Raw genomic sequence first — 22,001 nt, forward strand, 5'->3', positions numbered from 1 at the left:
CAGAGTGGGCCAGGAGTTTAGTTGAGACTTGAGAAATTAAAGCACTTGTAGATGTGCCTCTCAGCTGGGAACCTTTAGGTGACAGCTGTGTAAACCCTCTCTTGGCTTTTTCTTGTTTCAAGCTAAGCTGTTTGACTTTGCATTGTGGATAAGCACTTTGGCCAGAAAGTAACAGAGAGGTTACTTGATGCTTTCTGGATGATTGTTATGGGCTAAATGGCATGTACTGATGGTATCAGATGCACTGTAGCCTTGTGCTCCAAACGAATCTGGGAGTAAAAGCTCAACTGATGAACTACAAATGCACCGCATACTCTGGCTTTGGGTTCTTGAGTCATTAAAAGTAAACTGAGGCTCTCTAAAGAATAATTTTGTCCAAATACGTTAAAACACTATGGCACCTTCTGCCATTCCAGTTTCAAGAAAGGAGCTTTTTCCTTTCCTTCTCCTCCTCCTCCTCCGCCTCCTCCTCCTCCTTCTCTGCCGTGCGCGGCGGGCGAGAGGTGTGGGCATCTCGTCTGCTGGGCAAGCTCAGTCGGCAGCCTCTGCACTGCGAGGTCCAGCCAACTTGGGCGAATCGCCGGAGCCCCGGCGCGGCAAAGTCCCTTCAGTCCCTTCTGGCCACCCTGTCCGGACTGCGCGGCCGGGCTGAGGAGGGGGGTGGTGGCATCAGCGAGGGGGGCTGCTGCCCCGTCTCTCCCTCCCTCCCTCCCTCCCTCCAGCTCCCAGGCAGGACAAGCAAGCCAGCACCAGCGGGAAGCGCACGCACCATCATGTCAAAAAAAAAGAAAAATTGACTCCGAGTGCGGGGTGTTCCAAGAAAAGTGGACTTCTGATTATTTTTTCACAGAGTACAAAGAAAGAGCTGTTTGTCTGATATGCCAGAATTCAGTGTCTGCGTTCAAGGAATACAATTTGCATCGTCACTACGAAACTCAACGTAAAGATAAATATGATTCTTTGGTCGGACAAGTGAGAAAAGATAAAATATTAAGACTGAAACATGGATTGACAACTCAGCAAAATACTTTTGTGAAGCAAAAGCAGTTCAATATATCATCACTTTGAGCAAGCGATCAAGTTGCCAATCTCATAGCTTGCACTGGCAGAGCATTCATAGGGGGAGAATTTGTTATGTGTTTTGGTAAAGCATTTAGAAGAAGAATTAAATTATTTAAAGTAACCCTGGTACTGAATTGGAAATTATAATTAAAAAACATACCTGCACTGTGGCAAAATACGTAGATACACTATTCATGGTGGGTGGTTTGTTTTTTTTAATGATCTACACAAGTGAGTAAGTGCTTCGTATGTGAAACTATTAGGAGTCATCTGAAAATAGTGAAGAAAAATAAAATATTGTGGAGGCAATACTGAGGCAAAACTCATCACTCGGATGCCTGGAAAAGGCAAGAGCACGCCTGCAGTTCCAGGCAGTGAGGCTGTAAAGAGGCTGTGTAAGGACACTGGTGATGACTAATACGTTGTCCTCTCTAGATGCAGACTTGTGTGGTTTGCAGCAAAACAAAGTAGCATGTCAGCACAGGATACAGATGCATTTCCACAAGTCATGACAAAACGAGCTGGTTTGCCTTTACAATTCATTTATCAAAGCCGCGGGGGTCCCGGTCCCGGGGTCCCAGTCCTGGTCCCGGTCCAAGCCCCGTGGTTCCTGGTCCCGGCCCGGTCCGAGCCGCAAGGGTCATTATCCCGGGGTTCCTGGTCCGAGCCCGGGGGTCCCTGTCCCGCTCCCAGTCCCGAGCCGCAGGGGTCCCGGTCCTGGGGGGCCCGGTCTTGGTCATCCAAATCCCGAGCCATGGGCGTCCCGGTCCCAGTTCCAGTCCCGAGCCGTGGGGGTCCTGGTCCTGGTCCCGACCTCAGAGGTCCTCGTCCCAGTCGTGGTCCTGAGCTGCGGGGGTGCCGGTCCCGGCGGTCCCGGCGGTCCCGGTCCCTGTCCCAGTCCGAGCCGCAGGGGTCCCGGTCCCCAGGTCTTGGTCTTGGTGCGAGACACAGAGGGTCCTGGTCCCCGGGGGTCCTAGTCCTGGTCCCTGATTCGAGCTGTGGGGGTCCCGGTTCTGGCCGTCCCAGTCCTGGTCCCTGTTTGAGCCACGGGGGTCCCAGTCTCGGTCCCTGATCCGAGCCGTGGGGGTCCTGGCCCGGGGATCCCGCTCCCGGTCCCGAGCTGCGGGTGTCCCAGCCCCAGAGGGCTTAGAACTGGTCCCGGTCTGAGCTGCGGGGGTCCCGTCCCGAGGGTCCCGGTGCCGGTCCCTAGCCGCGGGGGTCAAGGTCCCGGGGGTGGCGGTCCTGGTCTCGAACCGCTAGGGTCCTGGTCCCCGGGGTCCCGGTCCCGAGCTGCAGGGGTCCGGGGCCCAGTTCGGTCCTGAGCTGCCGGGGTCACGGATCCCAGTGGTCCAGGTCCCAGTCCTGAGCTGTGAGAATCCCAGTCCCCATCCCGTCTGAGCCGCGGGGGTCCCAGTCCTGGGGGTCCAGGTCCCGGTCTCGGTCCCCAGCCGTGGGGCTCCCAGTCCCAGTCCCTGCTCCGAGCCGCAGGGGTCCGGTCCCGGGGTCTTGGCCCCAGTCTCGGTCCGAGCCATGGGGATAACTGTCCCTGTCCCAGTCCTGAGCTGCGGGGGTCTCGGTCCCGGGAGTCCCAGTCCCGGTCCCTGGTCCGAGCCGTGGGGTTTCCGGTCCCGGGAGTCTCGGTCCCTGTCCCAGTCCCTAGCCGTGAGCATCACGGTCCAGGGGGTCCCGGTCCAGGTCTCGAGTCGCAGGTGTCCCGGTCCCGAGCTGCGGGAGTCCCGGTCCCCGGGGTCCCGGTCTGTCTGAGCTGCAGCAACTAGCGAACTAGTTGTCCGATACAACAATTGAAGGGAAAGTCTCGCGCTTCCCCTGTTCCAGCCTGGTAGTCCTGCTACTTCTTTTGTGTGGTGAGCATAAGGACCGTTCAGCTGACGGGAATTGACTGAAATAAGGACTGGTTGAGCTGACCAAATAGTGAGTTTCCCCTAGAAAAAGACCATTCCTATAGTCATACAGCAAACACCCTAAAAATCATTCTTCTTGTTTAAGTTGTATAAGAAAAAAAAAAAAAAAAAAATATTTAAAGAACTGTATAGATCTGCGCTGGAAAACCCAGGACATCTACTAACAGGTAGTACAGTAGAACTCCTTCTTACTGATCAAAACAATCCATCCAAGACACAAGCTGAGGAAAAACTTCTGCTGTTTTTGACTCGGTTACTGTACTCTGTCAGCAGCGCATTGCTGGAGACAGAAGAGAAGAATTAGGGTCTTCTGGAAGAATACAGTGTCCAAAAGAAATGCAAACCCAGCATCACTAAATTTGTACCCCAATCTAGAACGTTAACTGTTTCCTAAGCAGCATCAAAACAGGTTTGCAAATGCATGAAATTTATAACTATTGCATGTATTGTTGTGATGACGCAATGAAAATAAAAGGCATACCCAGTGACTAATGTTCACTCTGATTGAATACTTATTCCCATTGAATTTTAAACTCACTGGGTGAAAAACTTGCTCAACAACTTTTTTTTTTTCCTGGAAAGGATCCCTTTAGCAAGTGTTGTGACCACTTCTTAAATGGTTTTCAGTTCATCGGTCCCCCTAAAGAATTCTCCAGTTAAGCTCATTCTATTATGCACGTGTGAAATATTTTTTTCTTATTAGCCTGAGGTTTTCTTTTAACCTGAACGTAGATAGCTTAAATTGATATCACCTAGGCTCTTTGATATTTATGATACTCTTTTCCAATAGCCACGATGTTTTGTTTGCCTCTCAGATGGGAAAAGTGTGTGCTTGTAGAATGGTAGTGCATTTTTGTCCGTGGGGCACAAAAACAAGGGCTTATTGGAACCCTGCAGTTATGGGTCTGAACGTTAAAGCTTGATCTAAAAAAAAAAAAAAAAAAAAAAAAAAAAAGAGTTAATAGAATAGTGATTTGAATTTAAAAAAAAAGCGAAAAGGGGGTGGGGGGGAGACACGGACACGACAGACACCAGAATACAGTAATATTATCCAGAAATCCTGCGTCTTTGCATCTCACGTACATTCTCATTGTTTCTTCACTCCTTTCCTGTTTGCATAGGTGAAATGGACCAGCACTTCATCGGGCAAGTTGTTTCTCTTCCCTTCCTCCTGAAGGGGAGGCAACTCCCTGGTACTCTTGGACTTCTTTGTTTCAGCAATACCTTGATGGAGCAGATAGAGATAAGGAGCATTAGATGCAGGAGCTGGAGCAGTATCAGAAAACTGAAGCCTATAAAGTCTTTAGCAGGAAAGCACAGGACAGACAAAAAGGCAAATCACACAGACAAGGTATTGAATGGGACAAAAAGATGGGCCTGGAACAACACAAGATTCCCAGCTGGTTGTGCAGACTGACGCTCGTTTACAGCCTTTGATGTAAAGGCTTGTTAAAACGTGGATGCTCATTTCAGGGAGCTCATCTGTGGGTGTGAAATAGAACATTTTTCTTCCGGCAAATCCTAGTTTCATAAATAGGACATACAGCAACCTACACCAGAAATAATAATTGTCATTATTTTGTCACAGCAGTGACCAAACCATTGTTAATTGTTCTCCATTGTTCTGGTATTGCTTGTTAAAGAAAATGTGTTTTGAATTCAGAAATTTAAAGTGCTAAAGCAGCTAAAGTGGCAGAACCAGGCCCTGTCCCTAGTGTAGCCCTAATCCAAGCCTGGTTTAACACCCAGTCCAGTTGATCAGTGGGAGAACAGAGAAACAACAGATGATCAACTGTGCACAAAGGTGCTCGCAGAAACACAGGTGTTTTGAGAAAAAAAATCAGTATATGTGAATAGGAATTGCTTGTTCAAAGACTAAGTGTGCTTGAAGGAGCGTGTGAGTTAAAGCAGGCAGAAAGATCACGATCCGAGGAGGAGCTTGGAACCGAGGCAGAGACTGGAAGCAAATAGATGAATCAACAGGGACAGGGTCAGGTGATGGATTTGCAGAACGGACAAGACCAAAGGAAACTTCTAAAAACCTTGGGCATTGACAAAATAATGATTTGATAAGTGTGTATAAGCTGTGCTGTATCCCTTTGCTCTCTGCCACTCTCTGGGGCGGTGGCCCAGCTCTGAGTGGCGATTAAAGCAAACCTAGTGGTACCCACGTCTGTGTAAATTTCTCCCGTAACACTATATGTGAAGCATATGATGAAGTGCTGGTAATCCACCGGTGTTGTGACTGTTGACTGATGTCCCATGTTAGAATAAATACATGTACAATGGCTAACAGGCCTCACATGCATGAAGAACATGAGAACGGTGGTGCTGGGTCAATGGGTCTGTGCTTTTCTCTAGTGCTCTCCTTGCTACCACCTCGCACTCAGCTGGCATGTTCACGGGCACAGCCAGGACCAGCCCAGCCTCTTGTTTTCCAGGGAGCCGATCACCACACAAATGGGGAACAGACAGTAGACAAGACGTAGTTCTTCATCTTCTTTCCATTGTTTTGCTAGAGAACCTAAAGTTTGATATACCTTATTTTGTTCATATTTACATTGGCACTTCAGTGGGTCCAGACTAAATGGCAACTCTCTACCTGACTGCTGCAAAAATTGGTTTGAGCCCTCGGTTAGTAACCAGCCGTTGGTTAACTTTGTCTTTGAAATACAGCAACCTATGGTGGAATAGGAAACTGAGACAGTTAGGGACATCGGTTGTATTTACTCGAAGGAGGTGGAAAATTTTCTAGGGAAATTTTTTAATAGCGTTAGCATAAAAATCCTGTACGTGGCACATGAGCGACTGCTCTAGGCAAATGGCTTTTTAGAATTAGAAGCCATCCCTGCCTTAAGTGACACATTTAGAAAAATGTGTCACTATGTGAATAATAAGCTCACACAGCAAAGCTGCAGCTACCTGATAGCACAGTATTTTTCCTGGTTTGGAGGATTTTTTTATTCATCTAAAACTTTCCAACGGTCGTCACTGCTAGTTTACTCCCTGTATGACAAATGACAATATGTATGACAAATAAGTAGTAAATGAAGGTGTTTTCATACAATGGAACAATCTGCGTGCTTGCATATTTTTAACAGCTGTTGCAAAGAGGTACTTGAAACCCTGAAGAGCTTTTGCTTTTTATACTACTGAAAACCATGCTACACAGCTTTTTGCAAATTTCCAGTTTGGAGAATTGCCGAGTAATTGTTCATTTGTTTCCATGAAAGAAAAAAACCCCAACACATCTTCCTTTAGAGGCAATATTTTGCTGCAGATTTTAGATCTATCTTTTCTATTTCATCTACCTCTTCTCCAGCTCAGAAAGGTCTACTTCTTTAGAAATTCTTTTCATTTGATATGTCAGAACATCTCTGTGTATTAGTGAAAAAGGAACTGGACCTGCCCTTTGTCTCACTAAATTCTCATTTTCATAATACATGCAGTTTTCCTTTACTTATTAAAGAAAATTACCAAATCCCATAGAGCTGCCTGGGATCATGGATCAATCTGAATATGCGTGGCCCAGCATTACTTTTTGCAACTGATCTAAAATTCTGTGCCAAATTCTATCATAACCCAGGAATGGAAATAATAGGGATGACGTACTTTGCATATCTTCTCTGCAGGTTGTTATGACCCACTGCAAGTAAATAAGAAAAAATACAGGTAGTGGACATTTCTAAATAAACCTCTGACATCTGAAGAAGTCATTTTAATATCAGATTTATTCTCACCATACTTTCTGCATGGAAGACCAGAAGAATCTATGCTTTTAATACAATTTGTGCAGGAAAGCATTGGCAAACACACTAGAGTACTTGTAATGTTTGTTCCTACATCAAACATGCCGAGGTGAGGCTTAAAAGCCCACCAGTGAATTCACATCTGCCGCAGTGCTGTTAGTAAAAGCTGTAATTATCCGTATTTTTTTGAGAATGCTTAAAATGAAAACACAACCTAACTTTCAGTTATACAACAGTGTAGCACAGCAAAGACGTTATCATCTAATTTTTTCATCATAAGATGTGGGTGCATAACCAGGAAGAACACTAACAGTTATTTCTCAGTAAACCTTTACAGCATAAAACCATTTAGTGGGGCAGTGCAAATCAGAACATACTCTGACTTTAACATGAAAGAACACTTCTGCTGTATAGGTAGACAAAAAAATAGACTTAGTGGGATATTTTCATTCTCACAGTGCTGTTTCCTCTCCTGCTGTTGTCAGTAACCTAGCTACCCAGTGATTTTTGTGGGACGTTAGGGTTAGCATAGATGTTAGGTTAGCTTTAGATGCTTTACATATTAGAGATGCATTCCTCGTGATTCTGCTCCACGCACAAGAAAAAGCCCGGTTTGCCTTTGCCTGGAGTGGGACTCAGTATGTTTTCAGACAGTTTTCTGCAAGGATACAAACACTGCCCCACTATCGCTCACAATGCTCCGGCCACAGTCCTAGCACAGATCACCATTCCCCCTGGCCCCACAGTGTATCGATACATTGATGGCATCCTCAGCGGGGCAGAAGGGCCAGAAAGCATTACAGGTGCAATGAAAACCGTTTGGGCAACACTAATCAAGTTGGGACTGGAAGTCCCAGAGTCAAAGTGCCAAGGGCCAGCACGAGAAGTTAAATTCCAAGGAGTCTGGTGGGTTGCAGGAGCTGCCTCTCTTCCACCAGAGTCACTGGAAAAGAAAGAATCTGGGCACAATCCATCCAGTACGCTGGAACTACAACAAGTTCAAGGGACTGTGAAGTCCTGGCGTAACCATAGTCCTGCCTTTTCTGTCATCGCTCGTCCCTGGTAGAATTTGTTATAAAAGGGAAAATCATGGCAGTGGACATCTCATCAGCTCTGTGGTACCGTCAAGTTCCCCTTCCTGCAGGAGCATAACAGAGCCTGGCCGCGGGGTCTCCACTCCGCTCCAGCCCCCGTTACTCCTGTCAGCACGTGCTGAGGTTGCAGGCTGCGTTGCTTAGGGAGCCGTGGCAACACACATTTAGGATGGTGAATGCCGGCCATCCTGAAAGCGACAGCTGTCTTTTACCCTAAAAAGCTTCCTGTAATACTATGCTTCTCTGAGGTCCCAGTTTTCTCGAATTGCCCCCACCCCAAAGCAATTTCCCCACAGGGTCCCTAAGCAAGGCAGCAGAGGAGCGGCTCTCTCAAACTCCCTCCCAGCCCTGCCCTGGCTGAAAGAAGGCAGAAAGAAGCCTTCAAATGAGGAAAGTTCTGGCTGCAAGAGAATACAAGCTGACCAGGTCTTGGGATCCACTGACATCAACAGAAATTTAGGTGAAAACTCCCCCTTGACATGAAACTCAACTCCCAAACTGAAAAACAGTTGTGATGGGAAACTATGGTGTGGGTGGGAAATCAGCACTGAGGGCAGGAAAGCATCAGCAGGATGGGAAACCATTGAGATGGGAAGTTGTTCTGTCATGAAAAGTCAAACTGTCACAACGCTGGCTGACCCAGGTGCTGGCGGAATGATCGCCATGGAGATGGAACCCCAGAACACTGTTTGCCCCAACAAACGCCACGCTGGCCAACTGCCACGGCATAGAGCAGCACGCTCCTCGTGGTGCTCCTGCCCTCCGGGTAACCCCCAACCAGCTGTGCCGGCCAGCATCTCACCCCATCACCCCCCTTCACTTCTGCCAACAGAGAGGTTCCCCCTCCAGCTGCCGACGACATCAGAGGTGCCCGGCACAAGCTTCACCACCCTGACCATGCCGCCACTGGTCACTGCTGGTGTGCTGCCCTCTGTCCCGGGGCTGCTGATCACCATTCGGCCTTCCCAGCTCCACACTGTCACCCACCAGCCCGCCCAGGCAACCTGGCAGGGGGTGCAGGGGCCCCTGGGGGACTCGGGGCAGGTTGTGCAGCTGCCACACGTGCTGCAGCTCCCCAGCGCTGTGCGGCTGCCCCCTCTGCCTGCTCCTTGTCCCCCTGCCTATGGCCAGGGACAGCAAGTGGTGATGGGGACACTTGTGCCCCACCAGCCAGTGGGGCTGGGACCATGGGACGTGGGCCAGGGGCAGCCCCTCTACCCTACGGGCTGCACATCCCTGCCCATGCTGGGCCCCTGCCACCCCAACACCCTGCGGCTCAGCACTGCGTGCAGGTCCCCCCTGTGCTCAGCACCCATCCTGGCAGCGCCCAGAAGCTGTTGGAGGCCTTTAACAACGACGTGGTGGCCAGTGAGGATGGCATCCCTGCTGCCACCCCCTGCCAGCCCGCCCGGGATATGCTCTCTGGCAGAAGCAGGACCAAGCACCAAGGTGAGGTCTGCAGGGTGGCAGAGCCCATAGGGGGTGACCTGCACCAAGGAAGGCTTGCATCACCCTGGGGGTGGCTTGGCTTCGTTTGCTTTTTCAGAAGTGGTGACCACCCTGGCAAGCCCGGAGAACCTCCTGGACCTGCCCGAGCTGGGGCCAGATGCCTTCAACGAGGCCTCTCCTGAGCTGGCAGAGGACAATCTGCAGTTTCAGGATGAGCATTCGGCCACCATGGACAGCAGTGACCTGCTCACCTGGCTCTACAGCATCCTGGAGCTCCCTGAAGTTTTCAGCGGCTCCTGCTTGACCACCCTCCTCAACAAGCTCCCGGAGCTCTCAGAGTACGTGGCAAAGGGTGGCTGCTCTAAGGAGCAATCGCTGGTGGCAGGGCTGGGGGACAGCAAGGACACTGACTGTGGTGTCCCTGATGTCCCTGTCTTGACCACCACCCTCAACAGGATCCCTGACCTCTTGGAGTGCATGATGGAGGGCGACTGTCCCAAGGACCAAGTGGTGGCTGCAATGCAGGAGGACACCAACCCCTCCTGGCAGAGGGTGGCAACATCCCCCTTGCTGGACACCAAAGGCAAGCAGGGTGGGCTGGCAGCGGTCTTCCCCACCCGGCTGCCAGAGAGTCCCATGGAGCCCTCTCAGGAGGGTCCTATGGACACTTCAGAGGAGAGCCCCTTGAAGGGATGCCCAGAGGGTCCCCACCAGGGTCTCCCAGAGAGTCCTCAGCAGATCCTGCTGAAGAGACCCCTGGCCAGCCCCCCGACTGCATCATCCGCCCTGCATGGCCAAACTGGTAGAGGAGGTGCTGCGGAGGCAGCCCCGGGTCATTTTGACCCGCTTGCCACCACCACCGGGCATCTCCTCCTGCCGGGTGTGCCCAGATCAGGCAAGGCTGCTGGCAAACAGGCCAAGCGCCCCACATTGGCTGACACCCTCAGGATGCCAGAGACGTCCCCACAGGGCAGCATGCCACCCAAGAAGAGGAAGAAGATGGTGGTGTGCCCGGTGGCAAAAAGCTCCAAAACCCTCTGGGAGGGGAAGCCACACAGGGATGCCACGGCGGTGGGCTGTAGCGGGGAGCAGGGGGGCAGCAGCAAGCAGAGGGCATCCAATAGCGACTATGTGCCCACCAAGCGAGCCAGAACCCTGAGGAACACCAGGAGACAAAGTGCTCCACACTGCCCCAGTCACCGTTGATATATTGATAAAGAAGGTGTGGAGCTGGAGCACAGATCCCTCTGACGTGTGACCTGCACCCACCCACTGCAACCCCAGCCCTCTACCAGATCTGTCTTTCTTCATTCATGAAAGGCTTGATGTTCCTTGCACAGTGCCTCTGCCTGCGGTCATTCACGCAGCGGGAGATGAGGGTTAATGCAGCCCCTGCCACATGCAGAGATCTGACCCTCCACCTTCCCCTCTGTCGAGCTGACACCTCCACCAAGCTGACCCACTCTCTAGAGTATTTACAAATGGAGGGACTCTCATCAAGGGAGGCAGCCTTGGCAGGGGTGATAAAGACCAGGTAGTGAAAAGAGCACCGTTATCTAAGTTGCGCAGGAAGAAGACTTCCAATGAGGAAAGTTCTGGCTGCAAGAGAACACAAGCTGATCAGGTCTTGGGATCCACTGACACCAACAGAAAATGAGTTTAAAATAGTACAAAGATAATTGTGGTAGTGGGAGATAGTGACCTCTAACTGAAATAGTTCTGCCCCAAAGAGGCCAAAATCCCGCTTGGGGAGCAGGCGTAGTCCGTAAAACACTTCAGCAGTGCTACTGAGGATGCGTACGCGTTTGCATTAGAAGCGAGAAACCAGTCACCAAATCTGCGTATGACACATGACCATGCAACGTGTGGCGCTCTGAGAAAGGCCCCGAACCCCTTCTCAGTGTTCCAATTGGACCAAAAAACTTTGCACGCACTTTTTAATCGCTGCCCCCAAAGTGATTTCCCCACAGGGTCAGTAAGCAAGGGGGTGGCGGAGTGGCTCTCTCAGACCCCCTGCCAGCCCTGCCCTGGGTGCCGGTGCCTTCGGCCCTGCCCCAGCAGACGTTGCTGTGCTGATGGAGGGGCTCCCTCCCTCTCCACTGCATTTGCAAAGGGAATGGCTGGCTCACCCTTTGCTGCCCACGCAGCCAGCCCTCACCTTTAGCTGCTGTCATTCCCAGGGGCGCCGGCTCTCTCCCAGCACCCTCACACCTTCTCCCTGCAACACCGCGAGAGAAGCGTTCGCCAGGCACACGGGTGCCGGCACTGCCCTGCGCAGCTGGGCACCCCAGAGTGGCACTGCCTGACTGCCTCCCTCACCAAGCACCTCCACCTCCACAGTCTCAAGCTCCATCCCTTTAGACGGAAAGGGGGTCACTTTACTGAGAAGTAACCGTCCCTCATGAGGAACAGTCTCTTCAGGAAGCAAAATACTTTAATAGCACTTAGAAACAAAGCCGGGGCATTTGGGGGGCCACCTCATCACTACTCCAAACAATGTGACCTTCGTGGAGAAAAACTGAAGAGCTAGACAGTTTCCAGAGGACAGCAAAACCTGACCTGCTGAGAGCTCAGGACAGTGCACCTCATGTTCTTCTTCACGCCTGGTGCACATTTGACAAGCTGCGAGATGATGGTAATTTACTTCCTTCAGAGAGGACAGCAAGACACTGTTGCCAAGTCAGCTTAGGTTTTTTGTTTTTTTTCTGGTTGGCCAAGCAAAGAAACAGAGGCAGTTTCGAAGTGCGCAGAAGCACAGCTGCAGACATAATTCCTGCTGTCACGCAGGCAGCAGGAGTGAACTTCATCCCTTTGGGTCCTTTTGAGAACACCAAGCACCCAGATGGTGCTGAAGGATGTTTTTTTACATAGGGGACCCTCGGAGAGAATCAGACATGTCCAGTTTTATTCCCTGGGAAAATGCCCTGACACTGCCCTGCCCCTCAGGTGGCATAGGACAATTAAACGTATTAGTAAGCATGGGCTGATTCCTGGCCCACCATGATTCGAACAGCAGCCCACAAATCCCTCAACTAGTTTTGTTCTGCCTGTACTTACGACAGTTACATTGCTCTATGTTGTGGGGGAAAGCAGATCACACAGCTTGCCCCTTTGATGCGCAGGGCTGTGTTTCAAAGGACTACGACAAGCCCAGAAGAGCACAGCACAGTACGGCTTACGAATCAAGTCAATATTGCATCACAAACCATAATGCATGTGTCTGTCCGAGAAAACGGGGTTTATGTAGGCACGTGGGAAGTGGGTCTCCTGCTCAAAACCCAGCAAATCCTGTTTCGAAAAGTTCATATACTGAAACGATAAGGCAACATACTTCTGGATTTCTCTCTAAATCCCCACGGAGATGTAATTCCCTCACTGCCATCTGAAATGGTACAGCTTGAGGCACTTTTCATGTAAAGCCAAGAAAGCTCAACTCAGAAGGCAAAGATCCTTCTTAAGGGAACGGATCATCTGTAACTACAAGACACCTTCCCTCCCACTGAAACATAGCAACAGAGTTAAAAGCAGGTTTTAAATTCCAAGTGGAAACACTCAAAGTTTGAAAAGTACAGGACATTCTCTTCCTAGCACAAAATAATCAACTTTTTCCCACTTCTCTGCAAACCTTAACCCCAGTGCTTTGTATTTTTCTCGCTACAGCACAGAAAGCCAGTACCCACAGTTGCACAAGGACTTCCACTGCCAGTGTGCAAAGCATTGAGGAGTCTGGGCTCAGTCTTGGCAGTACACGAGTGATCCACCTCAAATGCACTGCACAGCCTGCATCTGGAGTATCACAGGTCAATAGCTAATCACTGCTTTTCCTCCCAGTGACAATAAAAACAGCAAAAAATAAAATCTCCTTACTTCCACGGCTCTTCTTTACAGGCTAGAGGTTTATGGAAGCGATGACCCATTTCACCCAACATACAAGACACCTTTTGAACAATTTTCAGAGCTGTCCAAAACCCCCCAGATCTTATACAACAATCAGTCCAAAGAAAGTACAGAGGTCTCTGCGCTACTGGACACATGCAGGAACACTGGTGTTTACTGGACACCTTTGTAAAGGGAAAAGGCATTACACCAGCGTACCAGACCCTTGCCCAAAAGACTTTTCAAACCACCTGTTTGTTGACGCAGTCACTGCACTTCAACCCTTCCACCCATGACAACATCCTCTCAGGGGGCAGACTTGCCTGCTCTTGATCACAGAATCAGTCAGCAGAGTTCAGATTGAACCAAGCTAAAAACCGGGCCCAATCTCTACGTTCATGCTTGGGGTACACGGCTCCTATCACAGGGCACACACGGCGGTCCCACCTGAGTTATGTATCTGAAGTTGCATTTCCCATGGGTCAAATATTCCTCTTCAGATCTGCCTTGAAACTGAGGGCTCATGGTCAGCGAGAGAAGAGAGTTCCTTGCCTCCTGTGCAGTCAGGTCACGTTCCCCTGCTAAAAGCAGCCTGCTCAGGCCTCCCATTTGTGTACAATCTGTTAAAAGAATAAAACCAAGTCTGAAGGTTATTCATTTGCTTCCTTAAACATCCTACCACTTGCAGCATCCAGCCCGCAGAAGACGACTTCTGACATAGCAACTTCTCCAAGCAACCTGCTATAAAAGGCAGGTCAACAGAATCACCAACAGCCAGGTCTGTACCCTCAGAGAGAGACTTTCAAAGCGCTTTGGAGGATTGCACTGGATCTGTGTGCTTTAGACCCCACTGCATGGATTTACTATTTCACTGGCAAAGGTTTTATGTACCACATGTGAACATCTTCAAAACACCTACTGTGATGATCTCATGCATAAACAGACACAATGATTCTCTAATATCACACAGGAAGAACTCAATGGATGCTCCTACCAAGGCAGTGGCTCCCTTCTGTAGCCACTGAACAAGCAAAAGGATGGATCAGAATGACATTATCAAGCTCTGAAGCAAAATTTCTGTCTCCCTTTAGCTGTAATTTAGAGCTTCATTGAGTGCTGAAGAGTGTCAGCCTGACAGCTCTGAAGCGTGAAGCGCTTGATCCTCTGTGCCAGAACCGCACCGGCACTGGCCACACAAGCTGCCTGCGTACTCACAGGGTCAGGGTCAGGGTCCGGGTCCGGGTCAGGGTCTTTACTGCCCTGCCACCGTAACATAGAAGTGAGGAAAGTAAAATGGAGATAGAAGTGTTCTTTCTCCACATAGTTGATGCTGGCAGCTTCTTGCCTCCAGCATTCCTGCACCTCAGGAGCTTGGGAAATGACAACAAATGTGAAACTTCCTGATAATAATTTGCCTGACACACCACAGTGTAGCACTTTCGTATGCCCACACCACACTTCTGGCTCCCAGCTGCTCTCCTGTGCTTCCCTGTAGCTATCTGGGAGGCACCTTTTCCATCTCCTCAGATCTGGCCAGCTGAAGAACACCCAACTCATGGCTCTAACATTCTTCCCCTTCCTCTCAACATCTTCCTGGTGGTCTCAGCTTTCTGCCCTCCAGATTAGGGGTCTATCATAACAGGACAAGGATAGCACTGTTGGTTTTTTTTTTTTTTTCTGTAAGGAAGCCAAATACTTAGAACTCTTTATTAAAATATAAAAATTAAGAGGAAGGGAAAAGCCAAAATGACAGCCAAGTGGAAGTTTCATTTGGTGCTCAAACTACCTGAATACTTATGCTGCAGCTGCAGCTGAGAGCTGGCCCTTAGATGGCTGATCAGGATAAAGCCCCAAATCCTGCCACTAAGGTTTCAAATTACAAAAAAACATCATCTAAGGGAAGGCAAAATGGATAAACACAAACATTGCCGTATGTTTACAGGACCTTCACAGCACAATGGTTCTCTTATGGCACTGAGAACTTAGCAGTAGGAAGAATTACAAAGGTCAAGTGCTATTTATAAGCAATGTACCCTTAAATCAACACTAGTGACAGAAGAGCCAAGCACTTGACTTGCAGAACGGCAGATGATTCGTGACTTTCTCCACAGCTTCTACTACTGATGAAGCTTACAACCACCTCACCATTTGGGAACGACATCCGTTGCTAGTGTTGCTCTGGGTGGAAACTCAGCAGGTTGGCATGTTCATTCCTTCAGAGCCAGAAGGAATTTGTCATTACAGGAATTCTCATGCCACTGAACTGGCAGCAAGGTACACAAGCCTCTTAATCCCTTTTTATACTTTTACACTTGTGCCATAAAACCATTCCCCACTCTCCATCTCGCCACCTCTCCAAGCAGAAAAGTCCCATCTGCCACACACTTGTCACAAACTACACAGGATAATGACACAGGTTTCAAATACATCAGAAAGTATCAAATCAGAAACTTTAAAACATAAAAGAAAATTAAAAAAAGGTGGCAGTGGGACATTATTTTCTACCTTGACTGTTAGGTTCACAAGCTGCTAGTAGTTAACATTAATGGCTCACTATTTCACGGTCATGACGGCAACAGTTCTGCAATGTGCGGATACCAGCGAGAGAATTCCTGCCTTGCACGAGTTCAGGTGCTCCACCTATACCTCTTCACAGATTTGAACTTTTTTTTATTATTTTTTTTTAAATGCTTATCAGGGTAGGATCTGCCTATCAAGACCAGATTTTAAGTGAAATTACATTATGCTCCTCTTGATTTAAATACAGCAAGATAGCTCCACTGCTACATTCAGCCACAAGAACGTAAACACCTCCAGCTTCATAGACACCCATACAATTTTTTTTGTAAGGAACAAATGACTAAACATGGAACAACACTATGAGAAAGCAAAAGAATGCACACAATCAGCATTTCCCTATTTGGACCAAAAAAAGAAAATCTCTAACAGCAGATAAGTCTAAATTAAAAATCAGCCACATCCAGATCCCAAATGGGGGAGGGGTTATTGTATGCCACAGACCTGGACTTGACTGTTGAAGGAAATCACACACTAAGGAAGATTTGAGTGGTTCTGCAGAAGTTTAACTAGAGCCTTGGCAACTTCACTTGGGACATGAAAGGTACGTGCGCTATAGTATCACCCACAATAAAGGAAACTAGCTCGTAGTTTGAGTTCAACACCACATCCGCAAACAAAATGAGGCTGCTACATTTGAGGAACACTGATGGAAACCTCACCTGCCATCCCAAAGTTATGCTACGGCATTTCTTCCCTTTCTGCCATTTTCCTCAGCCTTGGTACATCTTTTGCAGAATCTGAAGCAAGGGCTTCTTCCTGTTTCTAACAGTGAATGTCTGGGTATCGCATGTTGGTTTCTTGTGCGGCGCCAATAAGACCCAACACTTGCCTTCATAAATGCATCCGTACACTAGGGAAGAAAAGGAAAATTACCAGTCTCGACATTGTACTGCCCACAGGGCAACAGAGCGCCCCACTCATAAGCGGATTTAAGACAGTAAATAACCCTCAAATATCTTGATAAACAAGCACAGTTTAATCACGTCCTTTTAAACTGACCACCGACAGAATCTAACAAGAAGACACATTAAGGGAAGCAGAGCTGTAGTTAAAAAAGTGGGGCTTCTCTTTCCTCTCCTGAGGGTTTACCACCAAGAGCAGGCTCAAATTCTGAACCTGCAAACTGCTCCCCCACGCTTCTATGCTTACTCTGGGAAAGAAAGACAGCTGTTTGAATTCTTTTGCAGGTACAGTCTTTCTTTACTTTTGAGTTGGAATGAAATGAAAAGCTGTCATCAGTCCCACTCATGGCACAGAGACACACCTATGTTCCATGCACATGCCTGCACAGAAACGCACACGGAGGAAAACCATCCCTTGGGTCTCAAATACAGAAACAGCACTGAAAACCTTGACTTCTGAGAGTCCCTGCAGCGTTCTCCCAGGTCAATACACAGCACGTTTGTGGCAGGATCACCACTGCATGCGCGTCACTTGCTTTCATTTCCATCTTCATCTCTAACCTGGCACTTGCCACCTCCAGACTGCAGCATGCATAAAAGCAATTCTGTTTACTAGAAGCACAGCACCATGTGAACCTTCTGCATGAAGTCCGGTATTTAAAGAAATTGCTATAAAGAATAAAAAACTGCCGGCACCGCAGACCCACATACACGCTGTGTTTTCTGAACAGGGACGATATATGAAACCTGCAAACTAAGGACTGCAACGCCTCGCTCCTTGCCCCTCTTCTTTTGCCCTCAGGCTGGCGCAGGAGCTGCTTTCACCAGAGCAGGCACACCACAGACACAGTCTCACCGACGGGAAGGGTGGGGAGGGGATAAGGGCAGAGGGAGAAAGGAAAGACCCACAGAAGCAGCTTTGCCGCCCACTGCCAAAGTCACAGCCTGCTCATCCTGTCCCCTCGCCCTGTCTGTGCTGGTCTGTGCCTCTGTCCCCCTTCCCGCCCCTCCGCTCCTCTCCCTGTCCCTCTCTCCTGCTGCTGACCCTGCATCCCTCGGGCACCCCCCTGCCCCTCTGTCTCTGTCCCGCTCCAACCCTCTGCCTGCTCCTCCCCAGTCCCTGTCCTTTCTCCATCCCTGCCCAGCCCCTCCCGCTCCTCCTGCCCCTCTGGATGCCTCCTGTCCCTCTCCGGCCACCCCTCTGCCTTGACCCACCTCTCCCTGTTGCTCGGTGCCTCTCTCCCCCTCGTCCCTGCCCCACGGGGGCTCCAGGGCCTGGGCCTGTGCTCAAGCAGCCCAGGGCAGTGGCTGTGGGGCCTGCAGGGCCAGGGCTGGGGGTTGGTGTCTCCCCACAGGGCCCGACTGCAGGGCAGGGGCACCCCGGGGCCTTCTGGGAGGTGTGCCCCGGGGCATGCTGGGAGCTGTAGGCCCGGGACTTCTGGCAGCCATGTTGTTCCCAGGGCATGCTGGGAGCTGTAGGCCCGGGACTTCTGGCAGCCAGGTTGTTCCCAGGGCATGCTGGGAGCTGTAGGCCCGGGGCTGCTGGCAGCCAGGTTGTTCCCAGGGCATGCTGGGAGCTGTAGGCCCGGGGCTGCTGGCAGCCATGTTGTTCCCAGGGCATGCTGGGAGCTGCTGTTGCCCACCCTCAGCCTCCTGGCAGCCATGTTGTTCTGGGCAGGCACAGCCTGTGCTGGGGCTGTGTCCCAGCTGAGGGGGGCCTGTGGCCGGCCGTGGGGCAAGGGAGGCCCTTAGGCCAGCGCAGGGATGTCTGCTGCCTGCTGGCTGCCTGGGGGTGCGGTGGGGAGGCTCCAACCCCCCGGTGTGCCAGGCCCCTGGGGCAGCTGGAGTCAGGCCCGACCGGGGCAGCCCTGGGGGTGAGCCGAGAGCTAAGGAGGGAAAGAGGTGCCGGCAGGTGCCCTGGGCACAGGCACCAGGCACCCCGACTCGCAGAGCCCCCTGCAGCCGCCCCGGCGTTCGTAGTTCCTGCAGGAATAGGGCTAGCGTGTTTTGCTGCTGGCTCCGGCAGGGCCCTGGCTACACCTGCCCTGCTGAGGGACTGGCAATATGCAGCTGCCTGGGAGAGTCACCAGCTGGAGTATGAGTGCTCAAGCCTTGTTTCCCTTGCTGGAAAACACTCCATTTTTAAATACAGCCTCTCAGCGGTGAGATCCAGGCAGTCGGGATTGCTTCCATTAGGGAGCAGCCTGCTGACTCGAGGCTGCTGCCTTCAGCGGCAGAGCTGGGCGCTTCTCCTCGCTGATGGGATGAAGCTATAAAGAATCACTAGGAGAGGCTGCAACTAAAGCAATGATTAACTCAACCTATTGAATAAGCTCAGTAAGAGGTGGCAAGCTTTCTGAGGCACCTGGGCTATACCAATAGACAAGGGAAGTGGGTTAACGGTGTGTTGCCATCAAAACCATATAGCACAGAGAAGAAATGAAGTTCTGTAACAACAAGTAGAGTGCAGGTGCCCCAGGAAGGTTCAGCTGAAGTTCACCAAGTTGTTGACCACTAACGATCTCTAAAGACCCCAAGAAAGGCCCCCAGGATCAACGTGACATACCCAAGTGCCTTATGCATATGTAAATAATTTTGAGGAAGTAGGTAGTACAAAGTACATCTTCCCATCTGAACATGCTCAGAAAAGACCCTGAGGGGCTGGATATCAAAGAGTGGAGCGTGTTGATGGGTCGTAGTTTGGGTTTTTTCCTTCCCACACAAAATTCCATTTTGTTTTGTGGGTAAGCAAAACTGCATATTGCAATGTGTTTCCTTGACTGGTAGTTTTTTCATAACAGGTGGGATCTCCAGGTTTAAACCCTGGTGCCTGAAAACCCCAACAAGGACACATGCTTGGAATAAGGGTTCACAAGTCTGGGGTATGCCATGCTCCATTGTTCTATTCCACGATTCACAACAAATGGTTCACAAACAATTCCTGAGGGGAGTGTTTTGATGGGGTGGGGGATTTATTCCCATGTTTCAACTCTGTTATCTAGATTGGACAAAAATGTTTAAGGCACCAAGGCCATACCCCATTTGTTAGCCATTTGAAATGCCAACCTGGGGATAACATGCCTTTCTATTCGTGGTGTATGGATTCACCGTGGGGTCTCAATACATAGCGGATCCCCCCTTTGCAAGGGGCACAGATCCCCTGCCCAGCAGGCAGCTCATTGAGGAGCCCGGCAGGACCTTCTTTGCCAAGCTGCTTTCCAGCAAGGTGGCCCCCGCCTGTGCTGGGGCCTGGGCTTGTTCATCCCCAGGGGCCAGAGTCGGCACTTGTTGGACCTGATGAGGTTCATGCTGGCCCCTTTCTCTAGCCCAGCCTGGTCCCCCCATTCTAGCACACCCACTGTGGTACCAGACACCCCCATGTCCCATTTTGTGGGTGCCAGCAGTGCCCACATCCCTACTGGGTTCAGGCACTGAGGGTGACACAGCCCCAGAAGCGAGATGGATGGATGGGCCCCAGCACCAGGATAGAGGAAAGATTTAACATTTCAGATGGGGGTGCACCCCAGAGGGTTCCCAGCCCTGCACTCCGCAAGCTGCTCACTGGCAGGGCAACCCACTGCTCTTCTGGGAGCAGCGCTGCCACCACGGGGGCTTGCAGAAACAGACACAGTGGTGCCGGCAGTCGCATCTCCACCAAGCCTTTGGGCAGCCCCACAGCTGGGAGCAGCCCTCCTGCAGGCACAATCCTGCCCAGCACGGTCCTGAGGCTGCCTGCCCACGTGCCCTGCCCATGGGGACATGGTGCTGGGGCCTGGGGTCTGCTGGGGCAAATACCCAGCAATTTGGTATTCCCCATTCCCCTGCGGGCCAAGCCATCGTTGAATGCATGAATGATACTCTTAAACGCCTGCTTGAAAAACAGAAAAGGGGAATGGCCCAGAGGCACGTTCAGAGAAAGCATGCTATATTTTGAACTTTTTGAAAATCTCTGTCGACCATGCGGTGCCTTCCATTGTACGATATTTTGTGTCAACTGGTGACAAGCAGCAAAAGCACCAAGGTGTCTTAGTACGTGGGAAAGACCCTCATACCAGGCATTGGCAGGACTGCATGGATTGTTAACTTGCGGGAGAGGTGATGCTTGTGTTTCTACAGGTGAAGGTCCGCGATGGATACCTGCTCGCTGTGTGCGGCCTGAGCTTAGCGTGCCGGACCGTGGGAGCGCTGCTGCCGCCAGTCAACCCAACAACTGATGTGTGGGTCTCCTTAGCACAGCAAGTGAACACATCCTGGCTTGGTGTGCCCTTCCTGACTTGCAAACGTTGTTGCAAACGAGTGAATGTATGTGGGGAATGAAGAATCTTGCTGAAAGCCTTGATATCGGGGATAAGTGATTACCTCTGTATAATGTTAATCCAAAAGAAGCTGATATTGTTTGCACTTTGAGCATCGATAGTTGTCTTTACGTAGATGCTAATGTAGTAGGAGGCTATGATGGGACCATGACACCCACATAAATCAACACGTGAACATGTTGATAAGCATAATGCGCTTAAACGCAATATAGCTTTGGATGAAGCAGGTAATGATGTAGTTGATTTATGGAACTGACGCGAACATATTGCAGTGGTTCTTCTCTTATCCGGAGTAACAGCAGGGAAAGCATTCAAGAGTTAAATCACCTTGTTTGTTAGGCAGTTAAGAACGTGAGTCAAATTGGCCACTATTACATACAAAACAGAGCAAGGATTGGCTTTTTGTTGTTGGCTCAAGGACATGGCTGTGAGGATTTTGATGGTACATGCTGCGTGGATTTTAGGCGCCCCATTGCAGCAACATGTTATGAAAATCTTTGAAAATGTCAGCCTTTTTGGCATCCATTCACTCAATTGGCAGTATCGTTTGTTTGCTATTGCCTTGTTTGCCGTCATGTTTGCAAGGGCCCTGCAGAACATGGCAAGCCTGGTACTAGCTGTTCAAAAAAAACCCCCAAACAAACGGGGGGTGGGGGAGGGGGATCCCGGTAACTGTAGAATCGTATGGAACAGAGACAGTGGGATAATGTGCAGTTTTGGCCTTGCTTTGGCGATGTGCAGCTGAGATCCTGCAGCAAAGAGTTCAATAACTTTGAGGGAGTATGAGAAGAAACTAGGATGCGACAGAAACAAAGGAGGAATGTGATGTCACCTCTAGAAGATAAGGAAACAGCATGAACAGTAGAGAGTAGCCTATAGTGAACAGCGCTAAGGAATGTGTTGTATGAATTTGACTGATCACTCGAACTCTATTCATAAGCAGCTTGCAGAGTTGAGAAAAAACGTACAGGCCATAAAGGTTGAGAACGGGTTAACGGACTGGCTACAGAGTTTAGGAATTACTGGAGGGTTAAAAGACTCCTTTCTGCAC

General features: G+C 50.1%; 1 long non-coding RNA gene across 1 annotated transcript; it reads right to left on the minus strand.

The window, feature by feature from the left end:
- Positions 1-212: 212 nt before the first annotated feature.
- LOC308057546 lies at positions 213-18,014 on the minus strand. Its single transcript, XR_013925325.1, has 4 exons — positions 17,850-18,014; positions 16,392-16,582; positions 13,600-13,772; positions 213-4,208 (listed from the first exon to the last, which is right to left on the minus strand). It is a non-coding gene; the product is annotated as an uncharacterized lncRNA (long non-coding RNA).
- Positions 18,015-22,001: the final 3,987 nt, after the last annotated feature.

Source organism: Falco punctatus (genome assembly GCF_963210335.1).
Source record: "Falco punctatus genome assembly, contig: scaffold_22, whole genome shotgun sequence".
In the NCBI taxonomy this organism is placed as follows: Eukaryota; Metazoa; Chordata; class Aves; order Falconiformes; family Falconidae; genus Falco; species Falco punctatus.